Source organism: Ascaphus truei, chromosome 4, assembly GCF_040206685.1.
Source record: "Ascaphus truei isolate aAscTru1 chromosome 4, aAscTru1.hap1, whole genome shotgun sequence".
Lineage (NCBI taxonomy): Eukaryota > Metazoa > Chordata > Amphibia > Anura > Ascaphidae > Ascaphus > Ascaphus truei.
The window spans coordinates 168,599,535-168,617,902 of record NC_134486.1 but is presented as its reverse complement, the minus strand read 5'-3'; positions in this window follow the sequence as shown (position 1 = coordinate 168,617,902).

The window sequence follows — 18,368 nt, the reverse complement described above, 5'->3', positions numbered from 1 at the left end:
TACTTGTGGTTCGGACTGTCTCCAACCAGCCATAATGTTGTGAGAGTGAAATTATGTTAAGTCCAGCTTCGGTACATTAGAAGCAACTCTGAAACTTAACCTAAGCGTTTTTCGAAGCTACTTTTTGGCTAACTTCTTATGGGAAGGTCTAGGAGCTCTGAAAATGAACGTGCGCGTCTTTCACTCTTCCCGAGGGACTTAGAAGAATTTTGTGATATTTTTTATTAAAATGGTGTATAAGGGTATATATATAAATATATTTTATGCACTGTATATGAGCTGGCGATTTCTAAGTCTGTGGTTCCGAGAGGGGGTAACCAGGCTCACTAATAAAGGTCAAGCCACTTGGCTGCCAGAATGCCCTGCTTCAGCACAGACCAGAAAGGCATTGTGATAAGCGTATCCCCGGTATAGTCAGGGGTTAATGGGAGTCGTCCCCGTCCCCTCAGTATACGCCCAGAACCATGGACCCGGTACTTGTGGTTCGGACTGTCTCCAACCAGCCATAATGTTGTGAGAGTGAAATTATGTCTAAGTCCAGCTTCGGTACATTAGAAGCAACTCTGAAACTTAACCTAAGCGTTTTTCGAAGCTACTTTTTGGCTAACTTCTTATAGGAAGGTCTAGGAGCTCTGAAAATGAACGTGCGCGTCTTTCACTCTTCCCGAGGGACTTAGAAGAATTTTGTGATATTTTTTATTAAAATGGTGTATAAGGGTATATATATATAAATATATTTTATGCACTGTATATGAGCTGGCGATTTCTAAGTCTGTGGTTCCGAGAGGGGGTAACCAGGCTCACTAATAAAGGTCAAGCCACTTGGCTGCCAGAATGCCCTGCTTCAGCACAGACCAGAAAGGCATTGTGATAAGCGTATCCCCGGTATAGTCAGGGGTTAATGGGAGTCGTCCCCGTCCCCCCAGTATACGCCCAGAACCATGGACCCGGTACTTGTGGTTCGGACTGTCTCCAACCCGCCATAATGTTGTGAGAGTGAAATTATGTCTAAGTCCAGCTTTGGTACATTAGAAGCAACTCTGAAACTTCACCTAAGCGTTTTTCGAAGCTACTTTTTGGCTAACTTCTTATGGGAAGGTCTAGGAGCTCTGAAAATGAATGTGCGCGTCTTTCACTCTTCCCGAGGGACTTAGAAGAATTTTGTGATATTTTTTATTAAAATGGTGTATAAGGGTATATATATAAATATATTTTATGCACTGTATATGAGCTGGCGATTTCTAAGTCTGTGGTTCCGAGAGGGGGTAACCAGGCTCACTAATTAAGGTCAAGCCACTTGGCTGCCAGAATGCCCTGCTTCAGCACAGACCAGAAAGGCATTGTGATAAGCGTATCCCCGGTATAGTCAGGGGTTAATGGGAGTCGTCCCCGTCCCCCCAGTATACGCCCAGAACCATGGACCCGGTACTTGTGGTTCGGACTGTCTCCAACCAGCCATAATGTTGTGAGAGTGAAATTATGTCTAAGTCCAGCTTTGGTACATTAGAAGCAACTCTGAAACTTCACCTAAGCGTTTTTCGAAGCTACTTTTTGGCTAACTTCTTATGGGAAGGTCTAGGAGATCTGAAAATGAACGTGCGCATCTTTCACTCTTCCCGAGGGACTTAGAAGAATTTTGTGATATTTTTTATTAAAATGGTGTATAAGGGTATATATATAAATATATTTTATGCACTGTATATGAGCTGGCGATTTCTAAGTCTGTGGTTCCGAGAGGGGGTAACCAGGCTCACTAATTAAGGTCAAGCCACTTGGCTGCCAGAATGCCCTGCTTCAGCACAGACCAGAAAGGCATTGTGATAAGCGTATCCCCGGTATAGTCAGGGGTTAATGGGAGTCCCCCCCGTCCCCCCAGTATACGCCCAGAACCATGCACCCGGTACTTGTGGTTCGGACTGTCTCCAACCAGCCATAATGTTGTGAGAGTGAAATTATGTTAAGTCCAGCTTCGGTACATTAGAAGCAACTCTGAAACTTAACCTAAGCGTTTTTCGAAGCTACTTTTTGGCTAACTTCTTATGGGAAGGTCTAGGAGCTCTGAAAATGAACGTGCGCGTCTTTCACTCTTCCCGAGGGACTTAGAAGAATTTTGTGATATTTTTTATTAAAATGGTGTATAAGGGTATATATATAAATATATTTTATGCACTGTATATGAGCTGGCGATTTCTAAGTCTGTGGTTCCGAGAGGGGGTAACCAGGCTCACTAATAAAGGTCAAGCCACTTGGCTGCCAGAATGCCCTGCTTCAGCACAGACCAGAAAGGCATTGTGATAAGCGTATCCCCGGTATAGTCAGGGGTTAATGGGAGTCGTCCCCGTCCCCTCAGTATACGCCCAGAACCATGGACCCGGTACTTGTGGTTCGGACTGTCTCCAACCAGCCATAATGTTGTGAGAGTGAAATTATGTCTAAGTCCAGCTTTGGTACATTAGAAGCAACTCTGAAACTTCACCTAAGCGTTTTTCGAAGCTACTTTTTGACTAACTTCTTATGGGAAGGTCTAGGAGCTCTGAAAATGAACGTGCGCGTCTTTCACTCTTCCCGAGGGACTTAGAAGAATTTTGTGATATTTTTTATTAAAATGGTGTATAAGGGTATATATATAAATATATTTTATGCACTGTATATGAGCTGGCGATTTCTAAGTCTGTGGTTCCGAGAGGGGGTAACCAGGCTCACTAATTAAGGTCAAGCCACTTGGCTGCCAGAATGCCCTGCTTCAGCACAGACCAGAAAGGCATTGTGATAAGCGTATCCCCGGTATTGTCAGGGGTTAATGGGAGTCCCCCCCGTCCCCCCAGTATACGCCCAGAACCATGGACCCGGTACTTGTGGTTCGGACTGTCTCCAACCAGCCATAATGTTGTGAGAGTGAAATTATGTCTAAGTCCAGCTTCGGTACATTAGAAGCAACTCTGAAACTTCACCTAAGCGTTTTTCGAAGCTACTTTTTGGCTAACTTCTTATAGGAAGGTCTAGGAGCTCTGAAAATGAACGTGCGCGTCTTTCACTCTTCCCGAGGGACTTAGAAGAATTTTGTGATATTTTTTATTAAAATGGTGTATAAGGGTATATATATATAAATATATTTTATGCACTGTATATGAGCTGGCGATTTCTAAGTCTGTGGTTCCGAGAGGGGGTAACCAGGCTCACTAATAAAGGTCAAGCCACTTGGCTGCCAGAATGCCCTGCTTCAGCACAGACCAGAAAGGCATTGTGATAAGCGTATCCCCGGTATAGTCAGGGGTTAATGGGAGTCGTCCCCGTCCCCCCAGTATACGCCCAGAACCATGGACCCGGTACTTGTGGTTCGGACTGTCTCCAACCCGCCATAATGTTGTGAGAGTGAAATTATGTCTAAGTCCAGCTTTGGTACATTAGAAGCAACTCTGAAACTTCACCTAAGCGTTTTTCGAAGCTACTTTTTGGCTAACTTCTTATGGGAAGGTCTAGGAGCTCTGAAAATGAATGTGCGCGTCTTTCACTCTTCCCGAGGGACTTAGAAGAATTTTGTGATATTTTTTATTAAAATGGTGTATAAGGGTATATATATAAATATATTTTATGCACTGTATATGAGCTGGCGATTTCTAAGTCTGTGGTTCCGAGAGGGGGTAACCAGGCTCACTAATTAAGGTCAAGCCACTTGGCTGCCAGAATGCCCTGCTTCAGCACAGACCAGAAAGGCATTGTGATAAGCGTATCCCCGGTATAGTCAGGGGTTAATGGGAGTCGTCCCCGTCCCCCCAGTATACGCCCAGAACCATGGACCCGGTACTTGTGGTTCGGACTGTCTCCAACCAGCCATAATGTTGTGAGAGTGAAATTATGTCTAAGTCCAGCTTCGGTACATTAGAAGCAACTCTGAAACTTAACCTAAGCGTTTTTCGAAGCTACTTTTTGGCTAACTTCTTATGGGAAGGTCTAGGAGCTCTGAAAATGAACGTGCGCGTCTTTCACTCTTCCCGAGGGACTTAGAAGAATTTTGTGATATTTTTTATTAAAATGGTGTATAAGGGTATATATATAAATATATTTTATGCACTGTATATGAGCTGGCGATTTCTAAGTCTGTGGTTCCGAGAGGGGGTAACCAGGCTCACTAATAAAGGTCAAGCCACTTGGCTGCCAGAATGCCCTGCTTCAGCACAGACCAGAAAGGCATTGTGATAAGCGTATCCCCGGTATAGTCAGGGGTTAATGGGAGTCGTCCCCGTCCCCTCAGTATACGCCCAGAACCATGGACCCGGTACTTGTGGTTCGGACTGTCTCCAACCAGCCATAATGTTGTGAGAGTGAAATTATGTCTAAGTCCAGCTTTGGTACATTAGAAGCAACTCTGAAACTTCACCTAAGCGTTTTTCGAAGCTACTTTTTGGCTAACTTCTTATGGGAAGGTCTAGGAGATCTGAAAATGAACGTGCGCATCTTTCACTCTTCCCGAGGGACTTAGAAGAATTTTGTGATATTTTTTATTAAAATGGTGTATAAGGGTATATATATAAATATATTTTATGCACTGTATATGAGCTGGCGATTTCTAAGTCTGTGGTTCCGAGAGGGGGTAACCAGGCTCACTAATTAAGGTCAAGCCACTTGGCTGCCAGAATGCCCTGCTTCAGCACAGACCAGAAAGGCATTGTGATAAGCGTATCCCCGGTATAGTCAGGGGTTAATGGGAGTCCCCCCCGTCCCCCCAGTATACGCCCAGAACCATGCACCCGGTACTTGTGGTTCGGACTGTCTCCAACCAGCCATAATGTTGTGAGAGTGAAATTATGTTAAGTCCAGCTTCGGTACATTAGAAGCAACTCTGAAACTTAACCTAAGCGTTTTTCGAAGCTACTTTTTGGCTAACTTCTTATGGGAAGGTCTAGGAGCTCTGAAAATGAACGTGCGCGTCTTTCACTCTTCCCGAGGGACTTAGAAGAATTTTGTGATATTTTTTATTAAAATGGTGTATAAGGGTATATATATAAATATATTTTATGCACTGTATATGAGCTGGCGATTTCTAAGTCTGTTGTTCCGAGAGGGGGTAACCAGGCTCACTAATAAAGGTCAAGCCACTTGGCTGCCAGAATGCCCTGCTTCAGCACAGACCAGAAAGGCATTGTGATAAGCGTATCCCCGGTATAGTCAGGGGTTAATGGGAGTCGTCCCCGTCCCCCCAGTATACGCCCAGAACCATGGACCCGGTACTTGTGGTTCGGACTGTCTCCAACCAGCCATAATGTTGTGAGAGTGAAATTATGTCTAAGTCCAGCTTTGGTACATTAGAAGCAACTCTGAAACTTCACCTAAGCGTTTTTCGAAGCTACTTTTTGGCTAACTTCTTATGGGAAGGTCTAGGAGCTCTGAAAATGAACGTGCGCGTCTTTCACTCTTCCCGAGGGACTTAGAAGAATTTTGTGATATTTTTTATTAAAATGGTGTATAAGGGTATATATATAAATATATTTTATGCACTGTATATGAGCTGGCGATTTCTAAGTCTGTGGTTCCGAGAGGGGGTAACCAGGCTCACTAATAAAGGTCAAGCCACTTGGCTGCCAGAATGCCCTGCTTCAGCACAGACCAGAAAGGCATTGTGATAAGCGTATCCCCGGTATAGTCAGGGGTTAATGGGAGTCGTCCCCGTCCCCCCAGTATACGCCCAGAACCATGGACCCGGTACTTGTGGTTCGGACTGTCTCCAACCAGCCATAATGTTGTGAGAGTGAAATTATGTCTAAGTCCAGCTCTGGTACATTAGAAGCAACTCTGAAACTTCACCTAAGCGTTTTTCGAAGCTACTTTTTGGCTAACTTCTTATGGGAAGGTCTAGGAGCTCTGAAAATGAACGTGCGCGTCTTTCACTCTTCCCGAGGGACTTAGAAGAATTTTGTGATATTTTTTATTAAAATGGTGTATAAGGGTATATATATAAATATATTTTATGCACTGTATATGAGCTGGCGATTTCTAAGTCTGTGGTTCCGAGAGGGGGTAACCAGGCTCACTAATTAAGGTCAAGCCACTTGGCTGCCAGAATGCCCTGCTTCAGCACAGACCAGAAAGGCATTGTGATAAGCGTATCCCCGGTATAGTCAGGGGTTAATGGGAGTCGTCCCCGTCCCCCCAGTATACGCCCAGAACCATGGACCCGGTACTTGTGGTTCGGACTGTCTCCAACCAGCCATAATGTTGTGAGAGTGAAATTATGTCTAAGTCCAGCTTTGGTACATTAGAAGCAACTCTGAAACTTCACCTAAGCGTTTTTCGAAGCTACTTTTTGGCTAACTTCTTAAGGGAAGGTCTAGGAGCTCTGAAAATGAACGCGCGCGTCTTTCACTCTTCCCGAGGGACTTAGAAGAATTTTGTGATATTTTTTATTAAAATGGTGTATAAGGGTATATATATAAATATATTTTATGCACTGTATATGAGCTGGCGATTTCTAAGTCTGTGGTTCCGAGAGGGGGTAACCAGGCTCACTAATAAAGGTCAAGCCACTTGGCTGCCAGAATGCCCTGCTTCAGCACAGACCAGAAAGGCATTGTGATAAGCGTATCCCCGGTATAGTCAGGGGTTAATGGGAGTCGTCCCCGTCCCCCCAGTATACGCCCAGAACCATGGACCCGGTACTTGTGGTTCGGACTGTCTCCAACCAGCCATAATGTTGTGAGAGTGAAATTATGTCTAAGTCCAGCTTTGGTACATTAGAAGCAACTCTGAAACTTCACCTAAGCGTTTTTCGAAGCTACTTTTTGGCTAACTTCTTATGGGAAGGTCTAGGAGCTCTGAAAATGAACGTGCGCGTCTTTCACTCTTCCCGAGGGACTTAGAAGAATTTTGTGATATTTTTTATTAAAATGGTGTATAAGGGTATATATATAAATATATTTTATGCACTGTATATGAGCTGGCGATTTCTAAGTCTGTGGTTCCGAGAGGGGGTAACCAGGCTCACTAATTAAGGTCAAGCCACTTGGCTGCCAGAATGCCCTGCTTCAGCACAGACCAGAAAGGCATTGTGATAAGCGTATCCCCGGTATTGTCAGGGGTTAATGGGAGTCCCCCCCGTCCCCCCAGTATACGCCCAGAACCATGGACCCGGTACTTGTGGTTCGGACTGTCTCCAACCAGCCATAATGTTGTGAGAGTGAAATTATGTCTAAGTCCAGCTTCGGTACATTAGAAGCAACTCTGAAACTTAACCTAAGCGTTTTTCGAAGCTACTTTTTGGCTAACTTCTTATAGGAAGGTCTAGGAGCTCTGAAAATGAACGTGCGCGTCTTTCACTCTTCCCGAGGGACTTAGAAGAATTTTGTGATATTTTTTATTAAAATGGTGTATAAGGGTATATATATATAAATATATTTTATGCACTGTATATGAGCTGGCGATTTCTAAGTCTGTGGTTCCGAGAGGGGGTAACCAGGCTCACTAATAAAGGTCAAGCCACTTGGCTGCCAGAATGCCCTGCTTCAGCACAGACCAGAAAGGCATTGTGATAAGCGTATCCCCGGTATAGTCAGGGGTTAATGGGAGTCGTCCCCGTCCCCCCAGTATACGCCCAGAACCATGGACCCGGTACTTGTGGTTCGGACTGTCTCCAACCAGCCATAATGTTGTGAGAGTGAAATTATGTCTAAGTCCAGCTTTGGTACATTAGAAGCAACTCTGAAACTTCACCTAAGCGTTTTTCGAAGCTACTTTTTGGCTAACTTCTTATGGGAAGGTCTAGGAGCTCTGAAAATGAACGTGCGCGTCTTTCACTCTTCCCGAGGGACTTAGAAGAATTTTGTGATATTTTTTATTAAAATGGTGTATAAGGGTATATATATAAATATATTTTATGCACTGTATATGAGCTGGCGATTTCTAAGTCTGTGGTTCCGAGAGGGGGTAACCAGGCTCACTAATTAAGGTCAAGCCACTTGGCTGCCAGAATGCCCTGCTTCAGCACAGACCAGAAAGGCATTGTGATAAGCGTATCCCCGGTATTGTCAGGGGTTAATGGGAGTCCCCCCCGTCCCCCCAGTATACGCCCAGAACCATGGACCCGGTACTTGTGGTTCGGACTGTCTCCAACCAGCCATAATGTTGTGAGAGTGAAATTATGTCTAAGTCCAGCTTCGGTACATTAGAAGCAACTCTGAAACTTAACCTAAGCGTTTTTCGAAGCTACTTTTTGGCTAACTTCTTATAGGAAGGTCTAGGAGCTCTGAAAATGAACGTGCGCGTCTTTCACTCTTCCCGAGGGACTTAGAAGAATTTTGTGATATTTTTTATTAAAATGGTGTATAAGGGTATATATATAAATATATTTTATGCACTGTATATGAGCTGGCGATTTCTAAGTCTGTGGTTCCGAGAGGGGGTAACCAGGCTCACTAATAAAGGTCAAGCCACTTGGCTGCCAGAATGCCCTGCTTCAGCACAGACCAGAAAGGCATTGTGATAAGCGTATCCCCGGTATAGTCAGGGGTTAATGGGAGTCGTCCCCGTCCCCCCAGTATACGCCCAGAACCATGCACCCGGTACTTGTGGTTCGGACTGTCTCCAACCAGCCATAATGTTGTGAGAGTGAAATTATGTTAAGTCCAGCTTCGGTACATTAGAAGCAACTCTGAAACTTAACCTAAGCGTTTTTCGAAGCTACTTTTTGGCTAACTTCTTATGGGAAGGTCTAGGAGCTCTGAAAATGAACGTGCGCGTCTTTCACTCTTCCCGAGGGACTTAGAAGAATTTTGTGATATTTTTTATTAAAATGGTGTATAAGGGTATATATATAAATATATTTTATGCACTGTATATGAGCTGGCGATTTCTAAGTCTGTGGTTCCGAGAGGGGGTAACCAGGCTCACTAATAAAGGTCAAGCCACTTGGCTGCCAGAATGCCCTGCTTCAGCACAGACCAGAAAGGCATTGTGATAAGCGTATCCCCGGTATAGTCAGGGGTTAATGGGAGTCGTCCCCGTCCCCTCAGTATACGCCCAGAACCATGGACCCGGTACTTGTGGTTCGGACTGTCTCCAACCAGCCATAATGTTGTGAGAGTGAAATTATGTCTAAGTCCAGCTTCGGTACATTAGAAGCAACTCTGAAACTTAACCTAAGCGTTTTTCGAAGCTACTTTTTGGCTAACTTCTTATAGGAAGGTCTAGGAGCTCTGAAAATGAACGTGCGCGTCTTTCACTCTTCCCGAGGGACTTAGAAGAATTTTGTGATATTTTTTATTAAAATGGTGTATAAGGGTATATATATATAAATATATTTTATGCACTGTATATGAGCTGGCGATTTCTAAGTCTGTGGTTCCGAGAGGGGGTAACCAGGCTCACTAATAAAGGTCAAGCCACTTGGCTGCCAGAATGCCCTGCTTCAGCACAGACCAGAAAGGCATTGTGATAAGCGTATCCCCGGTATAGTCAGGGGTTAATGGGAGTCGTCCCCGTCCCCCCAGTATACGCCCAGAACCATGGACCCGGTACTTGTGGTTCGGACTGTCTCCAACCCGCCATAATGTTGTGAGAGTGAAATTATGTCTAAGTCCAGCTTTGGTACATTAGAAGCAACTCTGAAACTTCACCTAAGCGTTTTTCGAAGCTACTTTTTGGCTAACTTCTTATGGGAAGGTCTAGGAGCTCTGAAAATGAATGTGCGCGTCTTTCACTCTTCCCGAGGGACTTAGAAGAATTTTGTGATATTTTTTATTAAAATGGTGTATAAGGGTATATATATAAATATATTTTATGCACTGTATATGAGCTGGCGATTTCTAAGTCTGTGGTTCCGAGAGGGGGTAACCAGGCTCACTAATTAAGGTCAAGCCACTTGGCTGCCAGAATGCCCTGCTTCAGCACAGACCAGAAAGGCATTGTGATAAGCGTATCCCCGGTATAGTCAGGGGTTAATGGGAGTCGTCCCCGTCCCCCCAGTATACGCCCAGAACCATGGACCCGGTACTTGTGGTTCGGACTGTCTCCAACCAGCCATAATGTTGTGAGAGTGAAATTATGTCTAAGTCCAGCTTTGGTACATTAGAAGCAACTCTGAAACTTCACCTAAGCGTTTTTCGAAGCTACTTTTTGGCTAACTTCTTATGGGAAGGTCTAGGAGATCTGAAAATGAACGTGCGCATCTTTCACTCTTCCCGAGGGACTTAGAAGAATTTTGTGATATTTTTTATTAAAATGGTGTATAAGGGTATATATATAAATATATTTTATGCACTGTATATGAGCTGGCGATTTCTAAGTCTGTGGTTCCGAGAGGGGGTAACCAGGCTCACTAATTAAGGTCAAGCCACTTGGCTGCCAGAATGCCCTGCTTCAGCACAGACCAGAAAGGCATTGTGATAAGCGTATCCCCGGTATAGTCAGGGGTTAATGGGAGTCCCCCCCGTCCCCCCAGTATACGCCCAGAACCATGCACCCGGTACTTGTGGTTCGGACTGTCTCCAACCAGCCATAATGTTGTGAGAGTGAAATTATGTTAAGTCCAGCTTCGGTACATTAGAAGCAACTCTGAAACTTAACCTAAGCGTTTTTCGAAGCTACTTTTTGGCTAACTTCTTATGGGAAGGTCTAGGAGCTCTGAAAATGAACGTGCGCGTCTTTCACTCTTCCCGAGGGACTTAGAAGAATTTTGTGATATTTTTTATTAAAATGGTGTATAAGGGTATATATATAAATATATTTTATGCACTGTATATGAGCTGGCGATTTCTAAGTCTGTGGTTCCGAGAGGGGGTAACCAGGCTCACTAATAAAGGTCAAGCCACTTGGCTGCCAGAATGCCCTGCTTCAGCACAGACCAGAAAGGCATTGTGATAAGCGTATCCCCGGTATAGTCAGGGGTTAATGGGAGTCGTCCCCGTCCCCTCAGTATACGCCCAGAACCATGGACCCGGTACTTGTGGTTCGGACTGTCTCCAACCAGCCATAATGTTGTGAGAGTGAAATTATGTCTAAGTCCAGCTTTGGTACATTAGAAGCAACTCTGAAACTTCACCTAAGCGTTTTTCGAAGCTACTTTTTGACTAACTTCTTATGGGAAGGTCTAGGAGCTCTGAAAATGAACGTGCGCGTCTTTCACTCTTCCCGAGGGACTTAGAAGAATTTTGTGATATTTTTTATTAAAATGGTGTATAAGGGTATATATATAAATATATTTTATGCACTGTATATGAGCTGGCGATTTCTAAGTCTGTGGTTCCGAGAGGGGGTAACCAGGCTCACTAATTAAGGTCAAGCCACTTGGCTGCCAGAATGCCCTGCTTCAGCACAGACCAGAAAGGCATTGTGATAAGCGTATCCCCGGTATTGTCAGGGGTTAATGGGAGTCCCCCCCGTCCCCCCAGTATACGCCCAGAACCATGGACCCGGTACTTGTGGTTCGGACTGTCTCCAACCAGCCATAATGTTGTGAGAGTGAAATTATGTCTAAGTCCAGCTTCGGTACATTAGAAGCAACTCTGAAACTTCACCTAAGCGTTTTTCGAAGCTACTTTTTGGCTAACTTCTTATAGGAAGGTCTAGGAGCTCTGAAAATGAACGTGCGCGTCTTTCACTCTTCCCGAGGGACTTAGAAGAATTTTGTGATATTTTTTATTAAAATGGTGTATAAGGGTATATATATATAAATATATTTTATGCACTGTATATGAGCTGGCGATTTCTAAGTCTGTGGTTCCGAGAGGGGGTAACCAGGCTCACTAATAAAGGTCAAGCCACTTGGCTGCCAGAATGCCCTGCTTCAGCACAGACCAGAAAGGCATTGTGATAAGCGTATCCCCGGTATAGTCAGGGGTTAATGGGAGTCGTCCCCGTCCCCCCAGTATACGCCCAGAACCATGGACCCGGTACTTGTGGTTCGGACTGTCTCCAACCCGCCATAATGTTGTGAGAGTGAAATTATGTCTAAGTCCAGCTTTGGTACATTAGAAGCAACTCTGAAACTTCACCTAAGCGTTTTTCGAAGCTACTTTTTGGCTAACTTCTTATGGGAAGGTCTAGGAGCTCTGAAAATGAATGTGCGCGTCTTTCACTCTTCCCGAGGGACTTACAGTAGAAGAATTTTGTGATATTTTTTATTAAAATGGTGTATAAGGGTATATATATAAATATATTTTATGCACTGTATATGAGCTGGCGATTTCTAAGTCTGTGGTTCCGAGAGGGGGTAACCAGGCTCACTAATTAAGGTCAAGCCACTTGGCTGCCAGAATGCCCTGCTTCAGCACAGACCAGAAAGGCATTGTGATAAGCGTATCCCCGGTATAGTCAGGGGTTAATGGGAGTCGTCCCCGTCCCCCCAGTATACGCCCAGAACCATGGACCCGGTACTTGTGGTTCGGACTGTCTCCAACCAGCCATAATGTTGTGAGAGTGAAATTATGTCTAAGTCCAGCTTCGGTACATTAGAAGCAACTCTGAAACTTAACCTAAGCGTTTTTCGAAGCTACTTTTTGGCTAACTTCTTATGGGAAGGTCTAGGAGCTCTGAAAATGAACGTGCGCGTCTTTCACTCTTCCCGAGGGACTTAGAAGAATTTTGTGATATTTTTTATTAAAATGGTGTATAAGGGTATATATATAAATATATTTTATGCACTGTATATGAGCTGGCGATTTCTAAGTCTGTGGTTCCGAGAGGGGGTAACCAGGCTCACTAATAAAGGTCAAGCCACTTGGCTGCCAGAATGCCCTGCTTCAGCACAGACCAGAAAGGCATTGTGATAAGCGTATCCCCGGTATAGTCAGGGGTTAATGGGAGTCGTCCCCGTCCCCTCAGTATACGCCCAGAACCATGGACCCGGTACTTGTGGTTCGGACTGTCTCCAACCAGCCATAATGTTGTGAGAGTGAAATTATGTCTAAGTCCAGCTTCGGTACATTAGAAGCAACTCTGAAACTTAACCTAAGCGTTTTTCGAAGCTACTTTTTGGCTAACTTCTTATGGGAAGGTCTAGGAGCTCTGAAAATGAACGTGCGCGTCTTTCACTCTTCCCGAGGGACTTAGAAGAATTTTGTGATATTTTTTATTAAAATGGTGTATAAGGGTATATATATAAATATATTTTATGCACTGTATATGAGCTGGCGATTTCTAAGTCTGTGGTTCCGAGAGGGGGTAACCAGGCTCACTAATAAAGGTCAAGCCACTTGGCTGCCAGAATGCCCTGCTTCAGCACAGACCAGAAAGGCATTGTGATAAGCGTATCCCCGGTATAGTCAGGGGTTAATGGGAGTCGTCCCCGTCCCCTCAGTATACGCCCAGAACCATGGACCCGGTACTTGTGGTTCGGACTGTCTCCAACCAGCCATAATGTTGTGAGAGTGAAATTATGTCTAAGTCCAGCTTTGGTACATTAGAAGCAACTCTGAAACTTCACCTAAGCGTTTTTCGAAGCTACTTTTTGGCTAACTTCTTATGGGAAGGTCTAGGAGATCTGAAAATGAACGTGCGCATCTTTCACTCTTCCCGAGGGACTTAGAAGAATTTTGTGATATTTTTTATTAAAATGGTGTATAAGGGTATATATATAAATATATTTTATGCACTGTATATGAGCTGGCGATTTCTAAGTCTGTGGTTCCGAGAGGGGGTAACCAGGCTCACTAATTAAGGTCAAGCCACTTGGCTGCCAGAATGCCCTGCTTCAGCACAGACCAGAAAGGCATTGTGATAAGCGTATCCCCGGTATAGTCAGGGGTTAATGGGAGTCGTCCCCGTCCCCCCAGTATACGCCCAGAACCATGGACCCGGTACTTGTGGTTCGGACTGTCTCCAACCAGCCATAATGTTGTGAGAGTGAAATTATGTCTAAGTCCAGCTTCGGTACATTAGAAGCAACTCTGAAACTTAACCTAAGCGTTTTTCGAAGCTACTTTTTGGCTAACTTCTTATGGGAAGGTCTAGGAGCTCTGAAAATGAACGTGCGCGTCTTTCACTCTTCCCGAGGGACTTAGAAGAATTTTGTGATATTTTTTATTAAAATGGTGTATAAGGGTATATATATAAATATATTTTATGCACTGTATATGAGCTGGCGATTTCTAAGTCTGTGGTTCCGAGAGGGGGTAACCAGGCTCACTAATAAAGGTCAAGCCACTTGGCTGCCAGAATGCCCTGCTTCAGCACAGACCAGAAAGGCATTGTGATAAGCGTATCCCCGGTATAGTCAGGGGTTAATGGGAGTCGTCCCCGTCCCCTCAGTATACGCCCAGAACCATGGACCCGGTACTTGTGGTTCGGACTGTCTCCAACCAGCCATAATGTTGTGAGAGTGAAATTATGTCTAAGTCCAGCTTTGGTACATTAGAAGCAACTCTGAAACTTCACCTAAGCGTTTTTCGAAGCTACTTTTTGACTAACTTCTTATGGGAAGGTCTAGGAGCTCTGAAAATGAACGTGCGCGTCTTTCACTCTTCCCGAGGGACTTAGAAGAATTTTGTGATATTTTTTATTAAAATGGTGTATAAGGGTATATATATAAATATATTTTATGCACTGTATATGAGCTGGCGATTTCTAAGTCTGTGGTTCCGAGAGGGGGTAACCAGGCTCACTAATTAAGGTCAAGCCACTTGGCTGCCAGAATGCCCTGCTTCAGCACAGACCAGAAAGGCATTGTGATAAGCGTATCCCCGGTATTGTCAGGGGTTAATGGGAGTCCCCCCCGTCCCCCCAGTATACGCCCAGAACCATGGACCCGGTACTTGTGGTTCGGACTGTCTCCAACCAGCCATAATGTTGTGAGAGTGAAATTATGTCTAAGTCCAGCTTCGGTACATTAGAAGCAACTCTGAAACTTCACCTAAGCGTTTTTCGAAGCTACTTTTTGGCTAACTTCTTATAGGAAGGTCTAGGAGCTCTGAAAATGAACGTGCGCGTCTTTCACTCTTCCCGAGGGACTTAGAAGAATTTTGTGATATTTTTTATTAAAATGGTGTATAAGGGTATATATATATAAATATATTTTATGCACTGTATATGAGCTGGCGATTTCTAAGTCTGTGGTTCCGAGAGGGGGTAACCAGGCTCACTAATAAAGGTCAAGCCACTTGGCTGCCAGAATGCCCTGCTTCAGCACAGACCAGAAAGGCATTGTGATAAGCGTATCCCCGGTATAGTCAGGGGTTAATGGGAGTCGTCCCCGTCCCCCCAGTATACGCCCAGAACCATGGACCCGGTACTTGTGGTTCGGACTGTCTCCAACCCGCCATAATGTTGTGAGAGTGAAATTATGTCTAAGTCCAGCTTTGGTACATTAGAAGCAACTCTGAAACTTCACCTAAGCGTTTTTCGAAGCTACTTTTTGGCTAACTTCTTATGGGAAGGTCTAGGAGCTCTGAAAATGAATGTGCGCGTCTTTCACTCTTCCCGAGGGACTTAGAAGAATTTTGTGATATTTTTTATTAAAATGGTGTATAAGGGTATATATATAAATATATTTTATGCACTGTATATGAGCTGGCGATTTCTAAGTCTGTGGTTCCGAGAGGGGGTAACCAGGCTCACTAATTAAGGTCAAGCCACTTGGCTGCCAGAATGCCCTGCTTCAGCACAGACCAGAAAGGCATTGTGATAAGCGTATCCCCGGTATAGTCAGGGGTTAATGGGAGTCGTCCCCGTCCCCCCAGTATACGCCCAGAACCATGGACCCGGTACTTGTGGTTCGGACTGTCTCCAACCAGCCATAATGTTGTGAGAGTGAAATTATGTCTAAGTCCAGCTTCGGTACATTAGAAGCAACTCTGAAACTTAACCTAAGCGTTTTTCGAAGCTACTTTTTGGCTAACTTCTTATGGGAAGGTCTAGGAGCTCTGAAAATGAACGTGCGCGTCTTTCACTCTTCCCGAGGGACTTAGAAGAATTTTGTGATATTTTTTATTAAAATGGTGTATAAGGGTATATATATAAATATATTTTATGCACTGTATATGAGCTGGCGATTTCTAAGTCTGTGGTTCCGAGAGGGGGTAACCAGGCTCACTAATAAAGGTCAAGCCACTTGGCTGCCAGAATGCCCTGCTTCAGCACAGACCAGAAAGGCATTGTGATAAGCGTATCCCCGGTATAGTCAGGGGTTAATGGGAGTCGTCCCCGTCCCCTCAGTATACGCCCAGAACCATGGACCCGGTACTTGTGGTTCGGACTGTCTCCAACCAGCCATAATGTTGTGAGAGTGAAATTATGTCTAAGTCCAGCTTTGGTACATTAGAAGCAACTCTGAAACTTCACCTAAGCGTTTTTCGAAGCTACTTTTTGGCTAACTTCTTATGGGAAGGTCTAGGAGATCTGAAAATGAACGTGCGCATCTTTCACTCTTCCCGAGGGACTTAGAAGAATTTTGTGATATTTTTTATTAAAATGGTGTATAAGGGTATATATATAAATATATTTTATGCACTGTATATGAGCTGGCGATTTCTAAGTCTGTGGTTCCGAGAGGGGGTAACCAGGCTCACTAATTAAGGTCAAGCCACTTGGCTGCCAGAATGCCCTGCTTCAGCACAGACCAGAAAGGCATTGTGATAAGCGTATCCCCGGTATAGTCAGGGGTTAATGGGAGTCCCCCCCGTCCCCCCAGTATACGCCCAGAACCATGCACCCGGTACTTGTGGTTCGGACTGTCTCCAACCAGCCATAATGTTGTGAGAGTGAAATTATGTTAAGTCCAGCTTCGGTACATTAGAAGCAACTCTGAAACTTAACCTAAGCGTTTTTCGAAGCTACTTTTTGGCTAACTTCTTATGGGAAGGTCTAGGAGCTCTGAAAATGAACGTGCGCGTCTTTCACTCTTCCCGAGGGACTTAGAAGAATTTTGTGATATTTTTTATTAAAATGGTGTATAAGGGTATATATATAAATATATTTTATGCACTGTATATGAGCTGGCGATTTCTAAGTCTGTGGTTCCGAGAGGGGGTAACCAGGCTCACTAATAAAGGTCAAGCCACTTGGCTGCCAGAATGCCCTGCTTCAGCACAGACCAGAAAGGCATTGTGATAAGCGTATCCCCGGTATAGTCAGGGGTTAATGGGAGTCGTCCCCGTCCCCTCAGTATACGCCCAGAACCATGGACCCGGTACTTGTGGTTCGGACTGTCTCCAACCAGCCATAATGTTGTGAGAGTGAAATTATGTCTAAGTCCAGCTTTGGTACATTAGAAGCAACTCTGAAACTTCACCTAAGCGTTTTTCGAAGCTACTTTTTGACTAACTTCTTATGGGAAGGTCTAGGAGCTCTGAAAATGAACGTGCGCGTCTTTCACTCTTCCCGAGGGACTTAGAAGAATTTTGTGATATTTTTTATTAAAATGGTGTATAAGGGTATATATATAAATATATTTTATGCACTGTATATGAGCTGGCGATTTCTAAGTCTGTGGTTCCGAGAGGGGGTAACCAGGCTCACTAATTAAGGTCAAGCCACTTGGCTGCCAGAATGCCCTGCTTCAGCACAGACCAGAAAGGCATTGTGATAAGCGTATCCCCGGTATTGTCAGGGGTTAATGGGAGTCCCCCCCGTCCCCCCAGTATACGCCCAGAACCATGGACCCGGTACTTGTGGTTCGGACTGTCTCCAACCAGCCATAATGTTGTGAGAGTGAAATTATGTCTAAGTCCAGCTTCGGTACATTAGAAGCAACTCTGAAACTTAACCTAAGCGTTTTTCGAAGCTACTTTTTGGCTAACTTCTTATAGGAAGGTCTAGGAGCTCTGAAAATGAACGTGCGCGTCTTTCACTCTTCCCGAGGGACTTAGAAGAATTTTGTGATATTTTTTATTAAAATGGTGTATAAGGGTATATATATATAAATATATTTTATGCACTGTATATGAGCTGGCGATTTCTAAGTCTGTGGTTCCGAGAGGGGGTAACCAGGCTCACTAATAAAGGTCAAGCCACTTGGCTGCCAGAATGCCCTGCTTCAGCACAGACCAGAAAGGCATTGTGATAAGCGTATCCCCGGTATAGTCAGGGGTTAATGGGAGTCGTCCCCGTCCCCCCAGTATACGCCCAGAACCATGGACCCGGTACTTGTGGTTCGGACTGTCTCCAACCCGCCATAATGTTGTGAGAGTGAAATTATGTCTAAGTCCAGCTTTGGTACATTAGAAGCAACTCTGAAACTTCACCTAAGCGTTTTTCGAAGCTACTTTTTGGCTAACTTCTTATGGGAAGGTCTAGGAGCTCTGAAAATGAATGTGCGCGTCTTTCACTCTTCCCGAGGGACTTAGAAGAATTTTGTGATATTTTTTATTAAAATGGTGTATAAGGGTATATATATAAATATATTTTATGCACTGTATATGAGCTGGCGATTTCTAAGTCTGTGGTTC